Source organism: Festucalex cinctus, chromosome 1, assembly GCF_051991245.1.
Source record: "Festucalex cinctus isolate MCC-2025b chromosome 1, RoL_Fcin_1.0, whole genome shotgun sequence".
NCBI lineage: Eukaryota > Metazoa > Chordata > Actinopteri > Syngnathiformes > Syngnathidae > Festucalex > Festucalex cinctus.
The window spans coordinates 5239512-5257928 of NC_135411.1; the positions used below are offsets into that span (position 1 = coordinate 5239512).

The 18417-nt window shown below is 41.0% G+C and overlaps 1 protein-coding gene, 1 long non-coding RNA gene and 57 other non-coding genes across 62 annotated transcripts in view; 1 reads left to right on the forward strand and 58 right to left on the reverse strand.

Moving 5' to 3' along the window:
- Window positions 1-18417, forward strand: part of pfkpb (phosphofructokinase, platelet b) — a 59653-nt gene that overhangs the window by 14260 nt on the left and 26976 nt on the right. The gene's annotated exons all lie outside the window — the stretch shown is intronic.
- The window catches only part of LOC144007807 (uncharacterized), a 53941-nt gene that overhangs the window by 6337 nt on the left and 29187 nt on the right, over window positions 1-18417 (reverse strand). The gene's annotated exons all lie outside the window — the stretch shown is intronic.
- On the reverse strand, window positions 50-141 carry trnar-ucu (transfer RNA arginine (anticodon UCU)). The gene is given in 2 exon segments: window positions 50-85; window positions 105-141. It is a non-coding gene; the product is annotated as a tRNA-Arg (tRNA).
- Window positions 430-521, reverse strand: trnar-ucu (transfer RNA arginine (anticodon UCU)). The gene is made up of 2 exons: window positions 485-521; window positions 430-464 (listed from the first exon to the last, which is right to left on the reverse strand). It is a non-coding gene; the product is annotated as a tRNA-Arg (tRNA).
- Window positions 620-711, reverse strand: trnar-ucu (transfer RNA arginine (anticodon UCU)). The gene is given in 2 exon segments: window positions 620-655; window positions 675-711. It is a non-coding gene; the product is annotated as a tRNA-Arg (tRNA).
- On the reverse strand, window positions 813-904 carry trnar-ucu (transfer RNA arginine (anticodon UCU)). Its single transcript is given in 2 exon segments — window positions 813-848; window positions 868-904. It is a non-coding gene; the product is annotated as a tRNA-Arg (tRNA).
- Window positions 1003-1094, reverse strand: trnar-ucu (transfer RNA arginine (anticodon UCU)). Its single transcript is given in 2 exon segments — window positions 1003-1038; window positions 1058-1094. It is a non-coding gene; the product is annotated as a tRNA-Arg (tRNA).
- On the reverse strand, window positions 1380-1471 carry trnar-ucu (transfer RNA arginine (anticodon UCU)). Its single transcript is given in 2 exon segments — window positions 1380-1415; window positions 1435-1471. It is a non-coding gene; the product is annotated as a tRNA-Arg (tRNA).
- On the reverse strand, window positions 1570-1661 carry trnar-ucu (transfer RNA arginine (anticodon UCU)). The gene is given in 2 exon segments: window positions 1570-1605; window positions 1625-1661. It is a non-coding gene; the product is annotated as a tRNA-Arg (tRNA).
- On the reverse strand, window positions 1836-1927 carry trnar-ucu (transfer RNA arginine (anticodon UCU)). The gene is given in 2 exon segments: window positions 1836-1871; window positions 1891-1927. It is a non-coding gene; the product is annotated as a tRNA-Arg (tRNA).
- On the reverse strand, window positions 2216-2308 carry trnae-uuc (transfer RNA glutamic acid (anticodon UUC)). The gene is made up of 2 exons: window positions 2272-2308; window positions 2216-2251 (listed from the first exon to the last, which is right to left on the reverse strand). It is a non-coding gene; the product is annotated as a tRNA-Glu (tRNA).
- On the reverse strand, window positions 2406-2497 carry trnar-ucu (transfer RNA arginine (anticodon UCU)). The gene is given in 2 exon segments: window positions 2406-2441; window positions 2461-2497. It is a non-coding gene; the product is annotated as a tRNA-Arg (tRNA).
- trnar-ucu (transfer RNA arginine (anticodon UCU)) lies at window positions 2596-2687 on the reverse strand. Its single transcript is given in 2 exon segments — window positions 2596-2631; window positions 2651-2687. It is a non-coding gene; the product is annotated as a tRNA-Arg (tRNA).
- trnar-ucu (transfer RNA arginine (anticodon UCU)) lies at window positions 2976-3067 on the reverse strand. The gene is given in 2 exon segments: window positions 2976-3011; window positions 3031-3067. It is a non-coding gene; the product is annotated as a tRNA-Arg (tRNA).
- trnar-ucu (transfer RNA arginine (anticodon UCU)) lies at window positions 3166-3257 on the reverse strand. Its single transcript is given in 2 exon segments — window positions 3166-3201; window positions 3221-3257. It is a non-coding gene; the product is annotated as a tRNA-Arg (tRNA).
- On the reverse strand, window positions 3356-3447 carry trnar-ucu (transfer RNA arginine (anticodon UCU)). Its single transcript has 2 exons — window positions 3411-3447; window positions 3356-3390 (listed from the first exon to the last, which is right to left on the reverse strand). It is a non-coding gene; the product is annotated as a tRNA-Arg (tRNA).
- Window positions 3922-4013, reverse strand: trnar-ucu (transfer RNA arginine (anticodon UCU)). The gene is given in 2 exon segments: window positions 3922-3957; window positions 3977-4013. It is a non-coding gene; the product is annotated as a tRNA-Arg (tRNA).
- Window positions 4112-4203, reverse strand: trnar-ucu (transfer RNA arginine (anticodon UCU)). The gene is given in 2 exon segments: window positions 4112-4147; window positions 4167-4203. It is a non-coding gene; the product is annotated as a tRNA-Arg (tRNA).
- Window positions 5249-5340, reverse strand: trnar-ucu (transfer RNA arginine (anticodon UCU)). Its single transcript is given in 2 exon segments — window positions 5249-5284; window positions 5304-5340. It is a non-coding gene; the product is annotated as a tRNA-Arg (tRNA).
- trnar-ucu (transfer RNA arginine (anticodon UCU)) lies at window positions 5629-5720 on the reverse strand. Its single transcript is given in 2 exon segments — window positions 5629-5664; window positions 5684-5720. It is a non-coding gene; the product is annotated as a tRNA-Arg (tRNA).
- trnar-ucu (transfer RNA arginine (anticodon UCU)) lies at window positions 5819-5910 on the reverse strand. Its single transcript is given in 2 exon segments — window positions 5819-5854; window positions 5874-5910. It is a non-coding gene; the product is annotated as a tRNA-Arg (tRNA).
- trnar-ucu (transfer RNA arginine (anticodon UCU)) lies at window positions 6386-6477 on the reverse strand. The gene is given in 2 exon segments: window positions 6386-6421; window positions 6441-6477. It is a non-coding gene; the product is annotated as a tRNA-Arg (tRNA).
- trnar-ucu (transfer RNA arginine (anticodon UCU)) lies at window positions 6576-6667 on the reverse strand. Its single transcript is given in 2 exon segments — window positions 6576-6611; window positions 6631-6667. It is a non-coding gene; the product is annotated as a tRNA-Arg (tRNA).
- trnar-ucu (transfer RNA arginine (anticodon UCU)) lies at window positions 6766-6857 on the reverse strand. The gene is given in 2 exon segments: window positions 6766-6801; window positions 6821-6857. It is a non-coding gene; the product is annotated as a tRNA-Arg (tRNA).
- trnar-ucu (transfer RNA arginine (anticodon UCU)) lies at window positions 6956-7047 on the reverse strand. Its single transcript is given in 2 exon segments — window positions 6956-6991; window positions 7011-7047. It is a non-coding gene; the product is annotated as a tRNA-Arg (tRNA).
- On the reverse strand, window positions 7336-7427 carry trnar-ucu (transfer RNA arginine (anticodon UCU)). The gene is given in 2 exon segments: window positions 7336-7371; window positions 7391-7427. It is a non-coding gene; the product is annotated as a tRNA-Arg (tRNA).
- trnar-ucu (transfer RNA arginine (anticodon UCU)) lies at window positions 7523-7614 on the reverse strand. Its single transcript is given in 2 exon segments — window positions 7523-7558; window positions 7578-7614. It is a non-coding gene; the product is annotated as a tRNA-Arg (tRNA).
- On the reverse strand, window positions 8280-8371 carry trnar-ucu (transfer RNA arginine (anticodon UCU)). The gene is given in 2 exon segments: window positions 8280-8315; window positions 8335-8371. It is a non-coding gene; the product is annotated as a tRNA-Arg (tRNA).
- On the reverse strand, window positions 8470-8561 carry trnar-ucu (transfer RNA arginine (anticodon UCU)). The gene is given in 2 exon segments: window positions 8470-8505; window positions 8525-8561. It is a non-coding gene; the product is annotated as a tRNA-Arg (tRNA).
- Window positions 8657-8748, reverse strand: trnar-ucu (transfer RNA arginine (anticodon UCU)). Its single transcript is given in 2 exon segments — window positions 8657-8692; window positions 8712-8748. It is a non-coding gene; the product is annotated as a tRNA-Arg (tRNA).
- trnar-ucu (transfer RNA arginine (anticodon UCU)) lies at window positions 9414-9505 on the reverse strand. The gene is given in 2 exon segments: window positions 9414-9449; window positions 9469-9505. It is a non-coding gene; the product is annotated as a tRNA-Arg (tRNA).
- Window positions 9604-9695, reverse strand: trnar-ucu (transfer RNA arginine (anticodon UCU)). The gene is given in 2 exon segments: window positions 9604-9639; window positions 9659-9695. It is a non-coding gene; the product is annotated as a tRNA-Arg (tRNA).
- On the reverse strand, window positions 9984-10075 carry trnar-ucu (transfer RNA arginine (anticodon UCU)). The gene is given in 2 exon segments: window positions 9984-10019; window positions 10039-10075. It is a non-coding gene; the product is annotated as a tRNA-Arg (tRNA).
- On the reverse strand, window positions 10174-10265 carry trnar-ucu (transfer RNA arginine (anticodon UCU)). Its single transcript is given in 2 exon segments — window positions 10174-10209; window positions 10229-10265. It is a non-coding gene; the product is annotated as a tRNA-Arg (tRNA).
- trnar-ucu (transfer RNA arginine (anticodon UCU)) lies at window positions 10364-10455 on the reverse strand. Its single transcript is given in 2 exon segments — window positions 10364-10399; window positions 10419-10455. It is a non-coding gene; the product is annotated as a tRNA-Arg (tRNA).
- On the reverse strand, window positions 10931-11022 carry trnar-ucu (transfer RNA arginine (anticodon UCU)). Its single transcript is given in 2 exon segments — window positions 10931-10966; window positions 10986-11022. It is a non-coding gene; the product is annotated as a tRNA-Arg (tRNA).
- Window positions 11197-11288, reverse strand: trnar-ucu (transfer RNA arginine (anticodon UCU)). The gene is given in 2 exon segments: window positions 11197-11232; window positions 11252-11288. It is a non-coding gene; the product is annotated as a tRNA-Arg (tRNA).
- On the reverse strand, window positions 11577-11668 carry trnar-ucu (transfer RNA arginine (anticodon UCU)). The gene is given in 2 exon segments: window positions 11577-11612; window positions 11632-11668. It is a non-coding gene; the product is annotated as a tRNA-Arg (tRNA).
- trnar-ucu (transfer RNA arginine (anticodon UCU)) lies at window positions 11767-11858 on the reverse strand. Its single transcript is given in 2 exon segments — window positions 11767-11802; window positions 11822-11858. It is a non-coding gene; the product is annotated as a tRNA-Arg (tRNA).
- On the reverse strand, window positions 11957-12048 carry trnar-ucu (transfer RNA arginine (anticodon UCU)). Its single transcript is given in 2 exon segments — window positions 11957-11992; window positions 12012-12048. It is a non-coding gene; the product is annotated as a tRNA-Arg (tRNA).
- Window positions 12337-12428, reverse strand: trnar-ucu (transfer RNA arginine (anticodon UCU)). The gene is given in 2 exon segments: window positions 12337-12372; window positions 12392-12428. It is a non-coding gene; the product is annotated as a tRNA-Arg (tRNA).
- trnar-ucu (transfer RNA arginine (anticodon UCU)) lies at window positions 12527-12618 on the reverse strand. Its single transcript is given in 2 exon segments — window positions 12527-12562; window positions 12582-12618. It is a non-coding gene; the product is annotated as a tRNA-Arg (tRNA).
- Window positions 12717-12808, reverse strand: trnar-ucu (transfer RNA arginine (anticodon UCU)). Its single transcript is given in 2 exon segments — window positions 12717-12752; window positions 12772-12808. It is a non-coding gene; the product is annotated as a tRNA-Arg (tRNA).
- Window positions 12907-12998, reverse strand: trnar-ucu (transfer RNA arginine (anticodon UCU)). The gene is given in 2 exon segments: window positions 12907-12942; window positions 12962-12998. It is a non-coding gene; the product is annotated as a tRNA-Arg (tRNA).
- Window positions 13474-13565, reverse strand: trnar-ucu (transfer RNA arginine (anticodon UCU)). The gene is given in 2 exon segments: window positions 13474-13509; window positions 13529-13565. It is a non-coding gene; the product is annotated as a tRNA-Arg (tRNA).
- On the reverse strand, window positions 13664-13755 carry trnar-ucu (transfer RNA arginine (anticodon UCU)). The gene is given in 2 exon segments: window positions 13664-13699; window positions 13719-13755. It is a non-coding gene; the product is annotated as a tRNA-Arg (tRNA).
- trnar-ucu (transfer RNA arginine (anticodon UCU)) lies at window positions 14234-14325 on the reverse strand. The gene is given in 2 exon segments: window positions 14234-14269; window positions 14289-14325. It is a non-coding gene; the product is annotated as a tRNA-Arg (tRNA).
- On the reverse strand, window positions 14611-14702 carry trnar-ucu (transfer RNA arginine (anticodon UCU)). The gene is given in 2 exon segments: window positions 14611-14646; window positions 14666-14702. It is a non-coding gene; the product is annotated as a tRNA-Arg (tRNA).
- trnar-ucu (transfer RNA arginine (anticodon UCU)) lies at window positions 14991-15082 on the reverse strand. The gene is given in 2 exon segments: window positions 14991-15026; window positions 15046-15082. It is a non-coding gene; the product is annotated as a tRNA-Arg (tRNA).
- Window positions 15181-15272, reverse strand: trnar-ucu (transfer RNA arginine (anticodon UCU)). The gene is given in 2 exon segments: window positions 15181-15216; window positions 15236-15272. It is a non-coding gene; the product is annotated as a tRNA-Arg (tRNA).
- On the reverse strand, window positions 15561-15652 carry trnar-ucu (transfer RNA arginine (anticodon UCU)). The gene is given in 2 exon segments: window positions 15561-15596; window positions 15616-15652. It is a non-coding gene; the product is annotated as a tRNA-Arg (tRNA).
- trnar-ucu (transfer RNA arginine (anticodon UCU)) lies at window positions 15748-15839 on the reverse strand. The gene is given in 2 exon segments: window positions 15748-15783; window positions 15803-15839. It is a non-coding gene; the product is annotated as a tRNA-Arg (tRNA).
- trnar-ucu (transfer RNA arginine (anticodon UCU)) lies at window positions 16505-16596 on the reverse strand. Its single transcript is given in 2 exon segments — window positions 16505-16540; window positions 16560-16596. It is a non-coding gene; the product is annotated as a tRNA-Arg (tRNA).
- On the reverse strand, window positions 16695-16786 carry trnar-ucu (transfer RNA arginine (anticodon UCU)). The gene is given in 2 exon segments: window positions 16695-16730; window positions 16750-16786. It is a non-coding gene; the product is annotated as a tRNA-Arg (tRNA).
- On the reverse strand, window positions 17075-17166 carry trnar-ucu (transfer RNA arginine (anticodon UCU)). The gene is given in 2 exon segments: window positions 17075-17110; window positions 17130-17166. It is a non-coding gene; the product is annotated as a tRNA-Arg (tRNA).
- On the reverse strand, window positions 17265-17356 carry trnar-ucu (transfer RNA arginine (anticodon UCU)). The gene is given in 2 exon segments: window positions 17265-17300; window positions 17320-17356. It is a non-coding gene; the product is annotated as a tRNA-Arg (tRNA).
- On the reverse strand, window positions 17455-17546 carry trnar-ucu (transfer RNA arginine (anticodon UCU)). Its single transcript is given in 2 exon segments — window positions 17455-17490; window positions 17510-17546. It is a non-coding gene; the product is annotated as a tRNA-Arg (tRNA).
- On the reverse strand, window positions 17832-17923 carry trnar-ucu (transfer RNA arginine (anticodon UCU)). The gene is given in 2 exon segments: window positions 17832-17867; window positions 17887-17923. It is a non-coding gene; the product is annotated as a tRNA-Arg (tRNA).
- trnar-ucu (transfer RNA arginine (anticodon UCU)) lies at window positions 18022-18113 on the reverse strand. The gene is given in 2 exon segments: window positions 18022-18057; window positions 18077-18113. It is a non-coding gene; the product is annotated as a tRNA-Arg (tRNA).

Genomic DNA, 18417 nt, shown 5'->3' on the forward strand with positions numbered 1-18417 from the left:
TTCGAGCATTAAAGATGATTCATGTTCAAAGTACCATTCAACTAAAATCTGACTCTGGTGGGAGTTGAACCCACAACCTTTGAATTGCCTCTTATTAACTAACCTAGAAGTCCAATGCGCTGTCCATTGCGCCACAGAGCCTGATGACTTAGACTTTGGAATGATAATATCAACAACAACAACCTAAAGATTCGAGCATTAAAGATGATTCATGTTCAAAGTACCACTCATCTAAAATCTGACTTTGGTGGGAGTCGAACCCACAACCTTTGAATTGCCTCTTATTTACTGACCTAGAAGTCCAATGCTCTGTCCATTGCGCCACAGAGCCTGATGACTTAGACTTTGGAATGATAATATAAACAACAACAACCTAAAGGTTCGCGCATGAAAGATGATTCATGTTCAAAGTACCATTCAACTAAAACCTGACTCTGGTGGGAGTCGAACCCACAACCTTTGATTTACTTCTTATTAACTAACTTAGAAGTCCAACGCGCTGTCCATTGCGCCACAGAGCCTGATGACTTATACTTTGGAATGATAATATAAACAACAACAACCTAAAGATTCGAGCATTAAAGACGATTCATGTTCAAAGTACCATTCAACTAAAACCTGACTCTGGTGGGAGTCGAACCCACAACCTTTGAATTACTTCTTATTAACTAACTTAGAAGTCCAACGCGCTGTCCATTGCGCCACAGACCCTGATGACTTGGACTTTGGAATGATAATATAAACAACAACAACAACCTAAAGATTCGAGCATTACAGATGATTCATGTTCAAAGTACCACTCATCTAAAATCTAACTCTGGTGGGAGTCAAACCCACAACCTTTGAATTGCCTCGTATTTACTGATCTAGAAGTCCAATGCGCTGTCCATTGCGCCACAGAGCCTGATGACTTAGACTTTGGAATGATAACATAAACAACAACAACCTAAAGATTCGAGCATTAAAGATGATTCATGTTCAAAGTACCATTCAACTAAAACCTGACTCTGGTGGAAGTCGAACCCACAACCTTTGAAATGCTTCTTATTAACTAACTTAGAAGTCCAACGCGCTGTCCATTGCGCCACAGAGCCTGATGACTTCAACTTTGGAATGATAACATAAACAACAACAACCTAAAGATTCGAGCCTTGAGGTTTCATGTTCAAAGTACTATTCAACTAAAACTTGACTCTGGCGGGAGTTGAACCCACAACCTTTGAATTGCCTCTTACTAACAAGCCTAGAAGGCCAATTCGCTGTCCATTGCGCCACAGAGAGTGATGACACAGTCTTTGGAATGATAACATAAACATCAACAACCAAAAGCTTCGAGCGTTTCAAAAGATTCATGTTCAAAGTACCATTCAACTAAAATCTGACTCTGGTGGGAGTCGAACCCACAACCTTTGAATTGCCTCTTACTAAGAAACCTAGAAGTCCAATGCGCTGTCCATTGCGCCACAGAGCCTGAAGACTTAGACTTTGGAATGATAACATAAACAACATCAACCTAAAGGTTCGAGCATTAAAAATGATTCATGTTCAAAGTACCATTCAATTAAAATCCGACTCTGGTGGGAGTCGAACCCACAACCTTTGAATTGCCTCTTATTATCTAACCTAGAAGTCCAATGCGCTGTGCATTGCGCCACAGAGCCTGATGACTTAGACTTTGGAATGATAATATAAACAACAACAACCTAAAGATTCGAGTATTAAAGATTATTCATGTTCAAAGTACCACTCATCTAAAATCTGACTCTGGTGGGAGTCGAACTCACAACCACAACATTGCAGATGATTCATGTTCAAAGTACCATTCAACTAAAGGCTGACTCTGGTGGGAGTCAAACCCACAACCTTTGAATTGCCTCTTATTCACTAACCTAGAAGTCCAACGCGCTGTCCATTGCGCCACAGAGCCTGATGACTTAGACTTTGGAATGATAATATAAACAACAACAACCTAAAGATTCGAGCATTACAGATGATTCATGTTCAAAGTACCATTCAACTAAAACATGACTCCGGTGGGAGTCGAACCCACAACCCTTGAATTCCCTCTCATTAATGAACCTAGAAGGCCAATGCGTTGTCCATTGCACCACAGTGCCTGATGACTTAGACTTTGGAATGATAATATAAACAACAACAACCTAAAGATTCGAGCGTTAGAGATGATTCATGTTCAAAGTACCACTCATCTAAAATCTGACTCTGGTGGGAGTCGAACCCACAACCTCTGAATTGCCTCGTATTTACTGACCTAGAAGGTCCAATGCGCTGTCCATTGCGCCACAGAGCCTGATGACTTAGACTTTGGAATGATAATATAAACAACAAAACCTAAGGATTCGAGCATTAAAGATGATTCATGTTCAAAGTACCACTCATCTAAAATCAGACTCTGGTGGGAGTCGAACCCACAACCTTTGAATTGCCTCGTATTTACTGACCTAGAAGTCCAATGCTCTTTCCATTGCGCCACAGAGCCTGATGACTTATACTTTGGAATGATAATATAAACAACAACAACCTAAAGGTTCGCGCATGAAAGATGATTCATGTTCAAAGTACCATTCAATTAAAGTCCGACTCTGGTGGGAGTCGAACCCACAACCTTTGAATTGCCTCTTATTAACTAACCTAGAAGTCCAATGCGCTGTCCATTGCGCCACAGAGCCTGATGACTTACACTTTGGAATGATAATATAAACAACAACAACCTAAAGATTCGAGCATTAAAGACGATTCATGTTCAAAGTACCATTCAACTAAAAGCTGACTCTGGTGGGAGTCGAACCCACAACCTTTGAATTGCTTCTTATTAACTAACTTAGAAGTCCAACGAGCTGTCCATTGCGCCACAGACCCTGATGACTTGGACTTTGGAATGATAATATAAACAACAACAACCTAAAGATTCGAGCTTTACAGATGATTCATGTTCAAAGTACCACTCATCTAAAATCTGACTCTGGTGGGAGTCGAACCCACAACCTTTGAATTGCCTCGTATTTACTGACCTAGAAGTCCAATGCGCTGTCCATTGCGCCACAGAGCCTGATGCCTTAGACTTTGGAATGATAATATAAACAAGAACAACCTAAAGGTTCGCGCATGAAAGATGATTCATGTTCAAAGTACCATTCAATTAAAATCCGACTCTGGTGGGAGTTGAACCCACAACCTTTGAATTGCCTCTTATTCAGTAACCTAGAAGTCCAATGCGCTGTCCATTGCGCCACAGAGCCTGATGCCTTAGACTTTGGAATGATAATATAAACAACAACAACCTAAAGGTTCGCGCATGAAAGATGATTCATGTTCAAAGTACCATTCAACTAAAACCTGACTCTGGTGGGAGTCGAACCCACAACCTTGGAATTGCCTCTTACTAACTAACCTAGAAGTCCAATGCGCTGTCCATTACGCCACAGAGCCTGATGACTCAAAAGTTAGAATGTTAACATAAAAAACAACAAACTAAAGATTCGAGCCTGTCCATCATCCACATGTTCAAAGTACAACTAAATACTGATTCTAGTGGGAGTCAAACCCACAACCTTTGAATTTCCTCTTATTAACTAACTTAGATGTCCAACGCGCTGTCCATTGCGCGACAGAGCCTGATGACTTAGACTTTGGAATGATAATATAAACAACAACAACCTAAAGATTAGAGCTTGGCAGATGATTCATGTTCAAGGTACCATTCAACTAAAACATGACTCCGGTGGGAGTCGAACCCACAACCCTTGAATTCCCTCTCTTTAATGAACCTAGAAGTCCAATGCATTGTCCATTGCGCCACAGTGCCTGTTGACTTAGACTTTGGAATGATAATATAAACAACAACAACCTAAAGATTCGAGCATTAAAGATGATTCATGTTCAAAGTACCATTCAACTAAAACCTGACTCTGGTGGGAGTCGAACCCACAACCTTTGAATTGCCTCGTATTTACTGACCTAGAAGTCCAATGCGCTGTCCATTGCGCCACAGTGCCTGTTGACTTAGACTTTGGAATGATAATATAAACAAAAACAGCCTAAAGATTCGAGCTTCACAGTTGATTCATGTTCAAAGTACCATTCAACTAAAACCTGACTCTGGTGGGAGTCGAACCCACAACCTTTGAATTGCCTCTTATTAACTAACCTAGAAGTCCAATGCGCTGTCCATTGCGCCACAGAGCCTGATGACTTAGACTTTGGAATGATAATATAAACAACAACAACCTAAAGATTCGAGCATTGAAGATGATTCATGTTCAAAGTACCATTCAACTAAAACCTGACTCTGGTGGAAGTCGAACCCACAACCTTTGAATTGCTTCTTATTAACTAACTTAGAAGACCAACGCTCTGTCCATTGCGCCACAGAGCCTGATGACTTCAACTTTGGAATGATAATATAAACAACAACAACCTAAAGGTTCGCGCATGAAAGATGATTCATGTTCAAAGTACCATTCAACTAAAACCTGACTCTGGTGGGAGTCTAACCCACAACCTTTGAATTGCTTCTTATTAACTAACTTAGAAGTCCAACGCTCTGTCCATTGCGCCACAGAGCCTGATGACTTCAACTTTGGAATGATAACATAAACAACAACAACCTAAAGATTCGAGCCTTGAGGTTTCATGTTCAAAGTACTATTCAACTAAAATTTGACTCTGGCGGGAGTTGAACCCACAACCTTTGAATTGCCTCTTACTAACAAGCCTAGAAGGCCAATTCGCTGTCCATTGCGCCACAGAGAGTGATGACACAGACTTTGGAATGATAACATAAACATCAACAACCAAAAGCTTCGAGCGTTGCAAAAGATTCATGTTCAAAGTACCATTCAACTAAAATCTGACTCTGGTGGGAGTCGAAGCCACAACCTTTGAATTGCCTCTTACTAAGAAACCTAGAAGTCCAATGCTCTGTCCAGTGCGCCACAGAGCCTGACGACTTAGACTTTGGAATGATAACATAAACAACATCAACCTAAAGGTTCAAGCATTAAAAATGATTAATGTTCAAAGTACCATTCAACTAAAATCCGACTCTGGTGGGAGTCAAACCCACAACCTTTGAATTGCCTCTTACTAACTAACCTAGAAGTCCAATGCGCTGTCCATTGCTCCACAGAGCCTGATGACTTAGACTTTGGAATGATAATATAAACAACAACAACCTAAAGATTCGAGCATTAAAGATGATTCATGTTCAAAGTACCATTCAACTAAAATCTGACTCTGGTGGGAGTTGAACCCACAACCTTTGAATTGCCTCGTATTAACTAACCTAGAAGTCCAATGCGCTGTCCATTGCGCCACAGAGCCTGATGACTTAGACTTTGGAATGATAATATCAACAACAACAACCTAAAGATTCGAGCATTAAAGATGATTCATGTTCAAAGTACCACTCATCTAAAATCTGACTTTGGTGGGAGTCGAACCCACAACCTTTGAATTGCCTCTTATTTACTGACCTAGAAGTCCAATGCTCTGTCCATTGCGCCACAGAGCCTGATGACTTAGACTTTGGAATGATAATATAAACAACAACAACCTAAAGGTTCGCGCATGAAAGATGATTCATGTTCAAAGTACCATTCAACTAAAACCTGACTCTGGTGGGAGTCGAACCCACAACCTTTGAATTGCTTCTTATTAACTAACTTAGAAGTCCAACGCGCTGTCCATTGCGCCACAGAGCCTGATGACTTAGACTTTGGAATGATAATATAAACAACAACAACCTAAAGATTCGAGCATTACAAATGATTCATGTTCAAAGTACCACTCATCTAAAATCTGACTCTGGTGGGAGTCAAACCCACAACCTTTGAATTGCCTCGTATTTACTGACCTAGAAGTCCAATGTGCTGTCCATTGCGCCACAGAGCCTGATGACTTAGACTTTGGAATGATAACATAAACAACAACAACCTAAATATTCGAGCTTTGCAGATGATTCATGTTCAAGGTACCATTCAACTAAAACATGACTCCGGTTGGAGTCGAACCCACAACCTTTTAATTGCCTCGTATTTACTGACCTAGAAGTCCAATGCGCTGTCCATTGCGCCACAGAGCCTGATGACTTCAACTTTGGAATGATAACATAAACAACAACAACCTAAAGATTCGAGCCTTGAGGTTTCATGTTCAAAGTACTATTCAACTAAAACTTGACTCTGGCGGGAGTTGAACCCACAACCTTTGAATTGCCTCTTACTAACAAGCCTAGAAGGCCAATTCGCTGTCCATTGCGCCACAGAGAGTGATGACACAGACTTTGGAATGATAACATATACATCAACCACCAAAAGCTTCGAGCGTTTCAAAAGATTCATGTTCAAAGTACCATTCAACTAAAATCTGACTCTGGTGGGAGTCGAACCCACAACCTTTGAATTGCCTCTTACTAAGAAACCTAGAAGTCCAATGCGCTGTCCATTGCGCCACAGAGCCTGACGACTTAGACTTTGGAATGATAACATAAACAACATCAACCTAAAGGTTCGAGCATTAAAAATGATTCATGTTCAAAGTACCATTCAACTAAAACCTGACTCTGGTGGGAGTCGAACCCACAACCTTTGAATTGCTTCTTATTAACTAACTTAGAAGTCCAACGCGCTGTCCATTGCGCCACAGAGCCTGATGACTTAGACTTTGGAATGATAATATAAACAACAACAACCTAAAGATTCGAGCATTACAGATGATTCATGTTCAAAGTACCACTCATTTAAAATCTGACTCTGGTGGGAGACAAACCCACAACCTTTGAATTGCCTCGTATTTACTGACCTAGAAGTCCAATGCGCTGTCCATTGCGCCACAGAGCCTGATGACTTAGACTTTGGAATGATAACATAAACAACAACATCCTAAAGATTCGAGCATGACAGATGATTCATGTTCAAAGTACCACTCATCTAAAATCTGACTCTGGTGGGAGTCGAACCCACAACCTTTGAATTGCCTCGTATTTACTGACCTAGAAGTCCAATGCGCTGTCCATTGCGCCACAGAGCCTGATGACTTAGACTTTGGAATGATAATATAAACAACAACAACCTAAAGATTAGAGCTTCGCAGATGATTCATGTTCAAGGTACCATTCAACTAAAACATGACTCCGTTGGGAGTCGAACCCACAACCCTCGAATTCCCTCTCTTTAATGAACCTAGAAGTCCAATGCATTGTCCATTGCACCACAGTGCCTGATGACTTAGACTTTGGAATGATAATATAAACAACAACAACCTAAAGATTCGAGCTTCACAGATGATTCATGTTCAAAGTACCATTCAACTAAAACCTGACTCTGGTGGGAGTCGAACCCACAACCTTTGAATTGCCTCTTATTAACTAACCTAGAAGTCCAATGCGTTGTCCATAGCGCCACAGAGCCTGATGACTTAGACTTTGGAATGATAATATAAACAACAACCTAAAGATTCGAGCATTCAAGATGATTCATGTTCAAAGTACCATTCAACTAAAACCTGACTCTGGTGGAAGTCGAACCCACAACCTTTGAATTGCTTCTTATTAACTAACCTAGAAGTCCAATGCGCTGTCCATTGCGCCACAGAGCCTGATGACTTAGACTTTGGAATGATAATATAAACAACAACAACCTAAAGGTTCGCGCATGAAAGATGATTCATGTTCAAAGTACCATCCAACTAAAACCTGACTCTGGTGGGAGTCTAACCCACAACCTTTGAATTGCTTCTTATTAACTAACTTAGAAGTCCAACGATCTGTCCATTGCGCCACAGAGCCTGATGACTTCAACTTTGGAATGATAACATAAACAACAACAACCTAAAGATTCGAGCCTTGAGGTTTCATGTTCAAAGTACTATTCAACTAAAATTTGACTCTGGCAGGAGTTGAACCCACAACCTTTGAATTGCCTCTTACTAACAAGCCTAGAAGGCCAATTCGCTGTCCATTGCGCCACAGAGAGTGATGACACAGACTTTGGAATGATAACATAAACATCAACAACCAAAAGCTTCGAGCGTTGCAAAAGATTCATGTTCAAAGTACCATTCAACTAAAATCTGACTCTGGTGGGAGTCGAAGCCACAACCTTTGAATTGCCTCTTACTAAGAAACCTAGAAGTCCAATGCTCTGTCCATTGCGCCACAGAGCCTGACGACTTAGACTTTGGAATGATAACATAAACAACATCAACCTAAAGGTTCGAGCATTAAAAATGATTCATGTTCAAACTACCATTCAACTAAAATCCGACTCTGGTGGGAGTCGAACCCACAACCTTTGAATTGCCTCTTACTAACTAACCTAGAAGTCCAATGCGCTGTCCATTGCGCCACAGAGCCTGATGACTTAGACTTTGGAATGATAATATAAACAACAACAACCTAAAGATTCGAGCTTCACAGATGATTCATGTTCAAAGTACCATTCAACTAAAACCTGACTCTGGTGGGAGTCGAACCCACAACCTTTGAATTGCCTCTTATTAACTAACCTAGAAGTCCAATGCGCTGTCCATTGCGCCACAGAGCCTGATGACTTAGACTTTGGAATGATAATATAAACAACAACCTAAAGATTCGAGCATTCAAGATGATTCATGTTCAAAGTACCATTCAACTAAAACCTGACTCTGGTGGAAGTCGAACCCACAACCTTTGAATTGCTTCTTATTAACTAACCTAGAAGTCCAATGCGCTGTCCATTGCGCCACAGAGCCTAATGACTTAGACTTTGGAATGATAATATAAACAACAACAACCTAAAGGTTCGCGCATGAAAGATGATTCATGTTCAAAGTACCATTCAACTAAAACCTGACTCTGGTGGGAGTCTAACCCACAACCTTTGAATTGCTTCTTATTAACTAACTTAGAAGTCCAACGATCTGTCCATTGCGCCACAGAGCCTGATGACTTCAACTTTGGAATGATAACATAAACAACAACAACCTAAAGATTCGAGCCTTGAGGTTTCATGTTCAAAGTACTATTCAACTAAAATTTGACTCTGGCAGGAGTTGAACCCACAACCTTTGAATTGCCTCTTACTAACAAGCCTAGAAGGCCAATTCGCTGTCCATTGCGCCACAGAGAGTGATGACACAGACTTTGGAATGATAACATAAACATCAACAACCAAAAGCTTCGAGCGTTGCAAAAGATTCATGTTCAAAGTACCATTCAACTAAAATCTGACTCTGGTGGGAGTCGAAGCCACAACCTTTGAATTGCCTCTTACTAAGAAACCTAGAAGTCCAATGCTCTGTCCATTGCGCCACAGAGCCTGACGACTTAGACTTTGGAATGATAACATAAACAACATCAACCTAAAGGTTCGAGCATTAAAAATGATTCATGTTCAAACTACCATTAAACTAAAATCCGACTCTGGTGGGAGTCGAACCCACAACCTTTGAATTGCCTCTTACTAACTAACCTAGAAGTCCAATGCGCTGTCCATTGCGCCACAGAGCCTGATGACTTAGACTTTGGAATGATAATATAAACAACAACAACCTAAAGATTCGAGCGTTAAAGATGATTCATGTTCAAAGTACCATTCAACTAAAATCTGACTCTGGTGGGAGTTGAACCCACAACCTTTGAATTGCCTCGTATTAACTAACCTAGAAGTCCAATGCGCTGTCCATTGCGCCACAGAGCCTGATGACTAAGACTTTGGAATGATAATATCAACAACAACAACCTAAAGATTCGAGCATAAAAGATGATTCATGTTCAAAGTACCACTCATCTAAAATCTGACTTTGGTGGGAGTCGAACCCACAACCTTTGAATTGCCTCTTATTTACTGACCTAGAAGTCCAATGCTCTGTCCATTGCGCCACAGAGCCTGATGACTTAGACTTTGGAATGATAATATAAACAACAACAACCTAAAGGTTCGCGCATGAAAGATGATTCATGTTCAAAGTACCATTCAACTAAAACCTGACTCTGGTGGGAGTCGAACCCACAACCTTTGAATTGCTTCTTATTAACTAACTTAGAAGTCCAACGCTCTGTCCATTGCGCCACAGAGCCTGATGACTTAGTCTTTGGAATGATAATATAAACAACAACAACCTAAAGATTCGAGCATTACAGATGATTCATGTTCAAAGTACCACTCATCTAAAATCTGACTCTGGTGGGAGTCAAACCCACAACCTTTGAATTGCCTCGTATTTACTGACCTAGAAGTCCAATGCGCTGTCCATTGCACCACAGAGCCTGATGACTTAGACTTTGGAATGATAACATAAACAACAACAACCTAAAGATTCGAGCTTTGCAGATGATTCATGTTCAAGGTACCATTCAACTAAAACATGACTCCGGTGGGAGTCGAACCCACAACCTTTGAATTGCCTCGTATTTACTGACCTAGAAGTCCAATGCGCTGTCCATTGCGCCACAGAGCCTGATGACTTCAACTTTGGAATGATAACATAAACAACAACAACCTAAAGATTCGAGCCTTGTGGTTTCATGTTCAAAGTACTATTCAACTAAAACTTGACTCTGGCGGGAGTTGAACCCACAACCTTTGAATTGCCTCTTACTAACAAGCCTAGAAGGCCAATTCGCTGTCCATTGCGCCACAGAGAGTGATGACACAGACTTTGGAATGATAACATAAACATCAACCACCAAAAGCTTCGAGCGTTTCAAAAGATTCATGTTCAAAGTACCATTCAACTAAAATCTGACTCTGGTGGGAGTCGAAGCCACAACCTTTGAATTGCCTCTTACTAAGAAACCTAGAAGTCTAATGCGCTGTCCATTGCGCCACAGAGCCTGACGACTTAGACTTTGGAATGATAACATAAACAACATCAACCTAAAGGTTCGAGCATTAAAAATGATTCATGTTCAAAGTACCATTCAATTAAAATCCGACTCTGGTGGGAGTCGAACCCACAACCTTTGAATTGCCTCTTATTAACTAACCTAGAAGTCTAATGCGCTGTCCATTGCGCCACAGAGCCTGACGACTTAGACTTTGGAATGATAATATAAACAACAACAACCTAAAGATTCGAGCATTAAAGATTATTCATGTTCAAAGTACCACTCATCTAAAATCTGACTCTGGTGGGAGTCGAACTCACAACCACAACATTGCAGATTATTCATGTTCAAAGTACCATTCAACTAAAGGCTGACTCTGGTGGGAGTCGAACCCACAACCTTTGAATTGCCTCTTATTCACTAACCTAGAAGTCCAACGCGCTGTCCATTGCGCCACAGAGCCGGTTGACTTAGACTTTGGAATGATAATATAAACAACAACAACCTAAAGATTCGAGCATTACAGATGATTCATGTTCAAAGTACCATTCAACTAAAACATGACTCCGGTGGGAGTCGAACCCACAACCCTTGAATTCCCTCTCATTAATGAACCTAGAAGTCCAATGCGTTGTCCATTGCACCACAGTGCCTGATGACTTTGACTTTGGAATGATAATATAAACAACAACAACCTAAAGATCCGAGCATTACAGATGATTCATGTTCAAAGTACCACTCATCTAAAATCCGACTCTGGTGGGAGTCGAACCCACAACCTTTGAATTGCCTCTTATTACCTAACCTAGAAGTCCAATGCGCTGTCCATTGCGCCACAGAGCCTGATGACTTAGACTTTGGAATGATAATATAAACAACAACAACCTAAAGATTCGAGCATTAAAGACGATTCATGTTCAAAGTACCATTCAACTAAAACCTGACTCTGGTGGGAGTCAAACCCACAACCTTTGAATTGCTTCTTATTAACTAACTTAGAAGTCCAACGCGCTGTCCATTGCGCCACAGAGCCTGATGCCTTAGACTTTGGAATGATAATATAAACAAGAACAACCTAAAGGTTCGCGCATGAAAGATGATTCATGTTCAAAGTACCATTCAATTAAAATCCGACTCTGGTGGGAGTTGAACCCACAACCTTTGAATTGCCTCTTATTCAGTAACCTAGAAGTCCAACGCGCTGTCCATTGCGCCACAGAGCCTGATGACGTAGACTTTGGAATGATAATATAAACAACAACAACCTAAAGGTTCGCGCATGAAAGATGATTCATGTTCAAAGTACCATTCAACTAAAACCTGACTCTGGTGGGAGTCGAACCCACAACCTTTGAATTTCCTCTTATTAACTAACTTAGATGTCCAACGCGCTGTCCATGGCGCCACAGAGCCTGATGACTTAGACTTTGGAATGATAATATAAACAACAACAACCTAAAGATTCGAGCATTAAAGATGATTCATGTTCAAAGTACCATTCAACTAAAACCTGACTCTGGTGGGAGTCGAACCCACAACCTTTGGATTGCCTCGTATTTACTGACCTAGAAGTCCAATGCGCTGTCCATTGCGCCACAGTGCCTGTTGACTTCGACTTTGGAATGATAATATAAACAACAACAGCCTAAAGATTCGAGCATTACAGATGATTCATGTTCAAAGTACCACTCATCTAAAATCTGACTCTGGTGGGAGTCGAACCCACAACCTTTGAATTGCCTCGTATTTACTGACCTAGAAGTCCAATGCGCTGTCCATTGCGCCACAGAGCCTGATGACTTAGTCTTTGGAATGATAATATAAACAACAACAACCTAAAGATTCGAGCTTCGCAGATGATTCATGTTCAAAGTACCATTCAACTAAAACCTGACTCTGGTGGGAGTCGAACCCACAACCTTTGAATTGCCTCTTATTAACTAACCTAGAAGTCCAATGCGCTGTCCATTGCGCCACAGAGCCTGATGACTTGGACTTTGGAATGATAATATAAACAACAACAACCTAAAGATTCGAGCATTACAGATGATTCATGTTCAAAGTACCACTCATCTAAAATCTGACTCTGGTGGGAGTCGAACCCACAACCTTTGAATTGCCTCGTATTTACTGACCTAGAAGTCCAATGCGCTGTCCATTGCGCCACAGAGCCTGATGACTTAGACTTTGGAATGATAATATAAACAACAACAACCTAAAGATTCGAGCTTCGCAGATGATTCATGTTCAAGGTACCATTCAACTAAAACATGACTCCGGTGGGAGTCGAACCCACAACCCTTGAATTCCCTCTCATTAATGAACCTAGAAGTCCAATGCATTGTCCATTGCTCCACAGTGCCTGATGACTTAGACTTTGGAATGATAACATAAACAACAACAACCTAAAGATTCGCGCCTTAAGGTTTCATGTTCAAAGTACTGTTCAACTAAAGTTTGACTCTGGCGGGAGTTGAACCCACAACCCTTGAATTGCCTCTTACTAACAAGCCTAGAAGGCCAATTCGCTGTCCATTGCGCCACAGAGAGTGATGACACAGGCTTTGGAATGATAACATAAACAACAACAACCTAAAGATTCGAGCATTAAAGATGATTCATGTTCAAAGTACCATTCAACTAAAACACGACTCTGGTGGGAGTCGAACCCACAACCTTTGGATTGCCTCGTATTTACTGACCTAGAAGTCCAATGCGCTGTCCATTGCGCCACAGTGCCTGTTGACTTAGACTTTGGAATGATAATATAAACAACAACAGCCTAAAGATTCGAGCATATCAGATGATTCATGTTCAAAGTACCACTCATCTAAAATCTGACTCTGGTGGGAGTCGAACCCACAACCTTTGAATTGCCTCGTATTTACTGACCTAGAAGTCCAATGCGCTGTCCATTGCTCCACAGAGCCTGATGACTTAGACTTTGGAATGATAATATAAACAACAACAACCTAAAGATTCGAGCTTCGCAGATGATTCATGTTCAAGGTACCATTCAACTAAAACATGACTCCGGTGGGAGTCGAACCCACAACCCTTGAATTCCCTCTCATTAATGAACCTAGAAGTCCAATGCGTTGTCCATTGCGCCACAGTGCCTGATGACTTAGACTTTGGAATGATAATATAAATAACAACAACCTAAAGATTCGAGCATTAAATATGATTCATGTTCAAAGTACCACTCATCTAAAATCTTACTCTGGTGGGAGTCGAACCCACAACCTTTGAATTGCCTCGTATTAACTAACCTAGAAGTCCAATGCACTGTCCATTGCGCCACAGAGCTTGATGACTTAGACTTTGGAATGATAATATAAACAACAACAACCTAAAGATTCGAGCATTAAAGATGATTCATGTTCAAAGTACCATTCAACTAAAAACTGACTCTGGTGGGAGTCGAACCCACAACCTTTGAATTTCTTCTTATTAACTAACTTAGAAGTCCAACGCGCTGACCATTGCGCCACAGAGCCTGATGACTTCAACTTTGGAATGATAACATAAACAACAACAACCTAAATATTCGAGCCTTGAGGTTTCATGTTCAAAGTACTATTCAACTAAAGTTTGACTCTGGCGGAAGTTGAACCCACAACCTTTGAATTGCCTCTTACTAACAAGCCTAGAAGGCCAATTCGCTGTCCATTGCGCCACAGAGAGTGATGACACAGACTTTGGAATGATAACATAAACATCAACAACCAAAAGCTTCGAGCGTTGCAAAAGATTCATGTTCAAAGTACCATTCAACTAAAATCTGACTCTGGTGGGAGTCGAACCCACAACCTTTGAATTGCCTCTTACTAAGAAACCTAGAAGTCCAATGCTCTGTCCATTGCGCCACAGAGCCTGAAGACTTAGACTTTGGAATGATAACATAAACAACAACAACCTAAAGGTTCGAGCATTAAAGATGATTCATGTTCAAAGTACCATTCAATTAAAATCCGACTCTGGTGGGAGTCGAACCCACAACCTTTGAATTGCCTTGTATTTACTGACCTAGAAGTCCAATGTACTGTCCATTGCCCCACAGAGCCTGATGACTTAGAGCTGGGAATGATAATATAAACAACAACAACCTAAAGATTCGAGCATTACAGATGATTCATGTTCAAAGTACCACTCATTTAAAATCTGACTCTGGTGGGAGACAAACCCACAACCTTTGAATTGCCTCGTATTTACTGACCTAGAAGTCCAATGCGCTGTCCATTGCGCCACAGAGCCTGATGACTTAGACTTTGGAATGATAACATAAACAACAACAACCTAAAGATTCGAGCATGACAGATGATTCATGTTCAAAGTACCACTCATCTAAAATCTGACTCTGGTGGGAGTCGAACCCACAACCTTTGAATTGCCTCGTATTTACTGACCTAGAAGTCCAATGCGCTGTCCATTGCGCCACAGAGCCTGATGACTTAGACTTTGGAATGATAATATAAACAACAACAACCTAAAGATTAGAGCTTCGCAGATGATTCATGTTCAAGGTACCATTCAACTAAAACATGACTCCGTTGGGAGTCGAACCCACAACCCTCGAATTCCCTCTCTTTAATGAACCTAGAAGTCCAATGCATTGTCCATTGCGCCACAGTGCCTGATGACTTAGACTTTGGAATGATAATATAAACAACAACAACCTAAAGATTCGAGCTTCACAGATGATTCATGTTCAAAGTACCATTCAACTAAAACCTGACTCTGGTGGGAGTCGAACCCACAACCTTTGAATTGCCTCTTATTAACTAACCTAGAAGTCCAATGCGCTGTCCATAGCGCCACAGAGCCTGATGACTTAGACTTTGGAATGATAATATAAACAACAACCTAAAGATTCGAGCATTCAAGATGATTCATGTTCAAAGTACCATTCAACTAAAACCTGACTCTGGTGGAAGTCGAACCCACAACCTTTGAATTGCTTCTTATTAACTAACCTAGAAGTCCAATGCGCTGTCCATTGCGCCACAGAGCCTGATGACTTAGACTTTGGAATGATAATATAAACAACAACAACCTAAAGGTTCGCGCATGAAAGATGATTCATGTTCAAAGTACCATCCAACTAAAACCTGACTCTGGTGGGAGTCTAACCCACAACCTTTGAATTGCTTCTTATTAACTAACTTAGAAGTCCAACGATCTGTCCATTGCGCCACAGAGCCTGATGACTTCAACTTTGGAATGATAACATAAACAACAACAACCTAAAGATTCGAGCCTTGAGGTTTCATGTTCAAAGTACTATTCAACTAAAATTTGACTCTGGCAGGAGTTGAACCCACAACCTTTGAATTGCCTCTTACTAACAAGCCTAGAAGGCCAATTCGCTGTCCATTGCGCCACAGAGAGTGATGACACAGACTTTGGAATGATAACATAAACATCAACAACCAAAAGCTTCGAGCGTTGCAAAAGATTCATGTTCAAAGTACCATTCAACTAAAATCTGACTCTGGTGGGAGTCGAAGCCACAACCTTTGAATTGCCTCTTACTAAGAAACCTAGAAGTCCAATGCTCTGTCCATTGCGCCACAGAGCCTGACGACTTAGACTTTGGAATGATAACATAAACAACATCAACCTAAAGGTTCGAGCATTAAAAATGATTCATGTTCAAACTACCATTCAACTAAAATCCGACTCTGGTGGGAGTCGAACCCACAACCTTTGAATTGCCTCTTACTAACTAACCTAGAAGTCCAATGCGCTGTCCATTGCGCCACAGAGCCTGATGACTTAGACTTTGGAATGATAATATAAACAACAACAACCTAAAGATTCGAGCGTTAAAGATGATTCATGTTCAAAGTACCATTCAACTAAAATCTGACTCTGGTGGGAGTTGAACCCACAACCTTTGAATTGCCTCGTATTAACTAACCTAGAAGTCCAATGCGCTGTCCATTGCGCCACAGAGCCTGATGACTTAGACTTTGGAATGATAATATCAACAACAACAACCTAAAGATTCGAGCATAAAAGATGATTCATGTTCAAAGTACCACTCATCTAAAATCTGACTTTGGTGGGAGTCGAACCCACAACCTTTGAATTGCCTCTTATTTACTGACCTAGAAGTCCAATGCTCTGTCCATTGCGCCACAGAGCCTGATGACTTAGACTTTGGAATGATAATATAAACAACAACAACCTAAAGGTTCGCGCATGAAAGATGATTCATGTTCAAAGTACCATTCAACTAAAACCTGACTCTGGTGGGAGTCGAACCCACAACCTTTGAATTGCTTCTTATTAACTAACTTAGAAGTCCAACGCTCTGTCCATTGCGCCACAGAGCCTGATGACTTAGTCTTTGGAATGATAATATAAACAACAACAACCTAAAGATTCGAGCATTACAGATGATTCATGTTCAAAGTACCACTCATCTAAAATCTGACTCTGGTGGGAGTCAAACCCACAACCTTTGAATTGCCTCGTATTTACTGACCTAGAAGTCCAATGCGCTGTCCATTGCGCCACAGAGCCTGATGACTTAGACTTTGGAATGATAACATAAACAACAACAACCTAAAGATTCGAGCTTTGCAGATGATTCATGTTCAAGGTACCATTCAACTAAAACATGACTCCGGTGGGAGTCGAACCCACAACCTTTGAATTGCCTCGTATTTATTGACCTAGAAGTCCAATGCGCTGTCCATTGCGCCACAGAGCCTGATGACTTCAACTTTGGAATGATAACATAAACAACAACAACCTAAAGATTCGAGCCTTGTGGTTTCATGTTCAAAGTACTATTCAACTAAAACTTGACTCTGGCGGGAGTTGAACCCACAACCTTTGAATTGCCTCTTACTAACAAGCCTAGAAGGCCAATTCGCTGTCCATTGCGCCACAGAGAGTGATGACACAGACTTTGGAATGATAACATAAACATCAACCACCAAAAGCTTCGAGCGTTTCAAAAGATTCATGTTCAAAGTACCATTCAACTAAAATCTGACTCTGGTGGGAGTCTAACCCACAACCTTTGAATTGCCTCTTACTAAGAAACCTAGAAGTCTAATGCGCTGTCCATTGCGCCACAGAGCCTGACGACTTAGACTTTGGAATGATAACATAAACAACATCAACCTAAAGGTTCGAGCATTAAAAATGATTCATGTTCAAAGTACCATTCAATTAAAATCCGACTCTGGTGGGAGTCGAACCCACAACCTTTGAATTGCCTCTTATTAACTAACCTAGAAGTCTAATGCGCTGTCCATTGCGCCACAGAGCCTGACGACTTAGACTTTGGAATGATAATATAAACAACAACAACCTAAAGATTCGAGCATTAAAGATTATTCATGTTCAAAGTACCACTCATCTAAAATCTGACTCTGGTGGGAGTCGAACTCACAACCACAACATTGCAGATTATTCATGTTCAAAGTACCATTCAACTAAAGGCTGACTCTGGTGGGAGTCGAACCCACAACCTTTGAATTGCCTCTTATTCACTAACCTAGAAGTCCAACGCGTTGTCCATTGCACCACAGTGCCTGATGACTTTGACTTTGGAATGATAATATAAACAACAA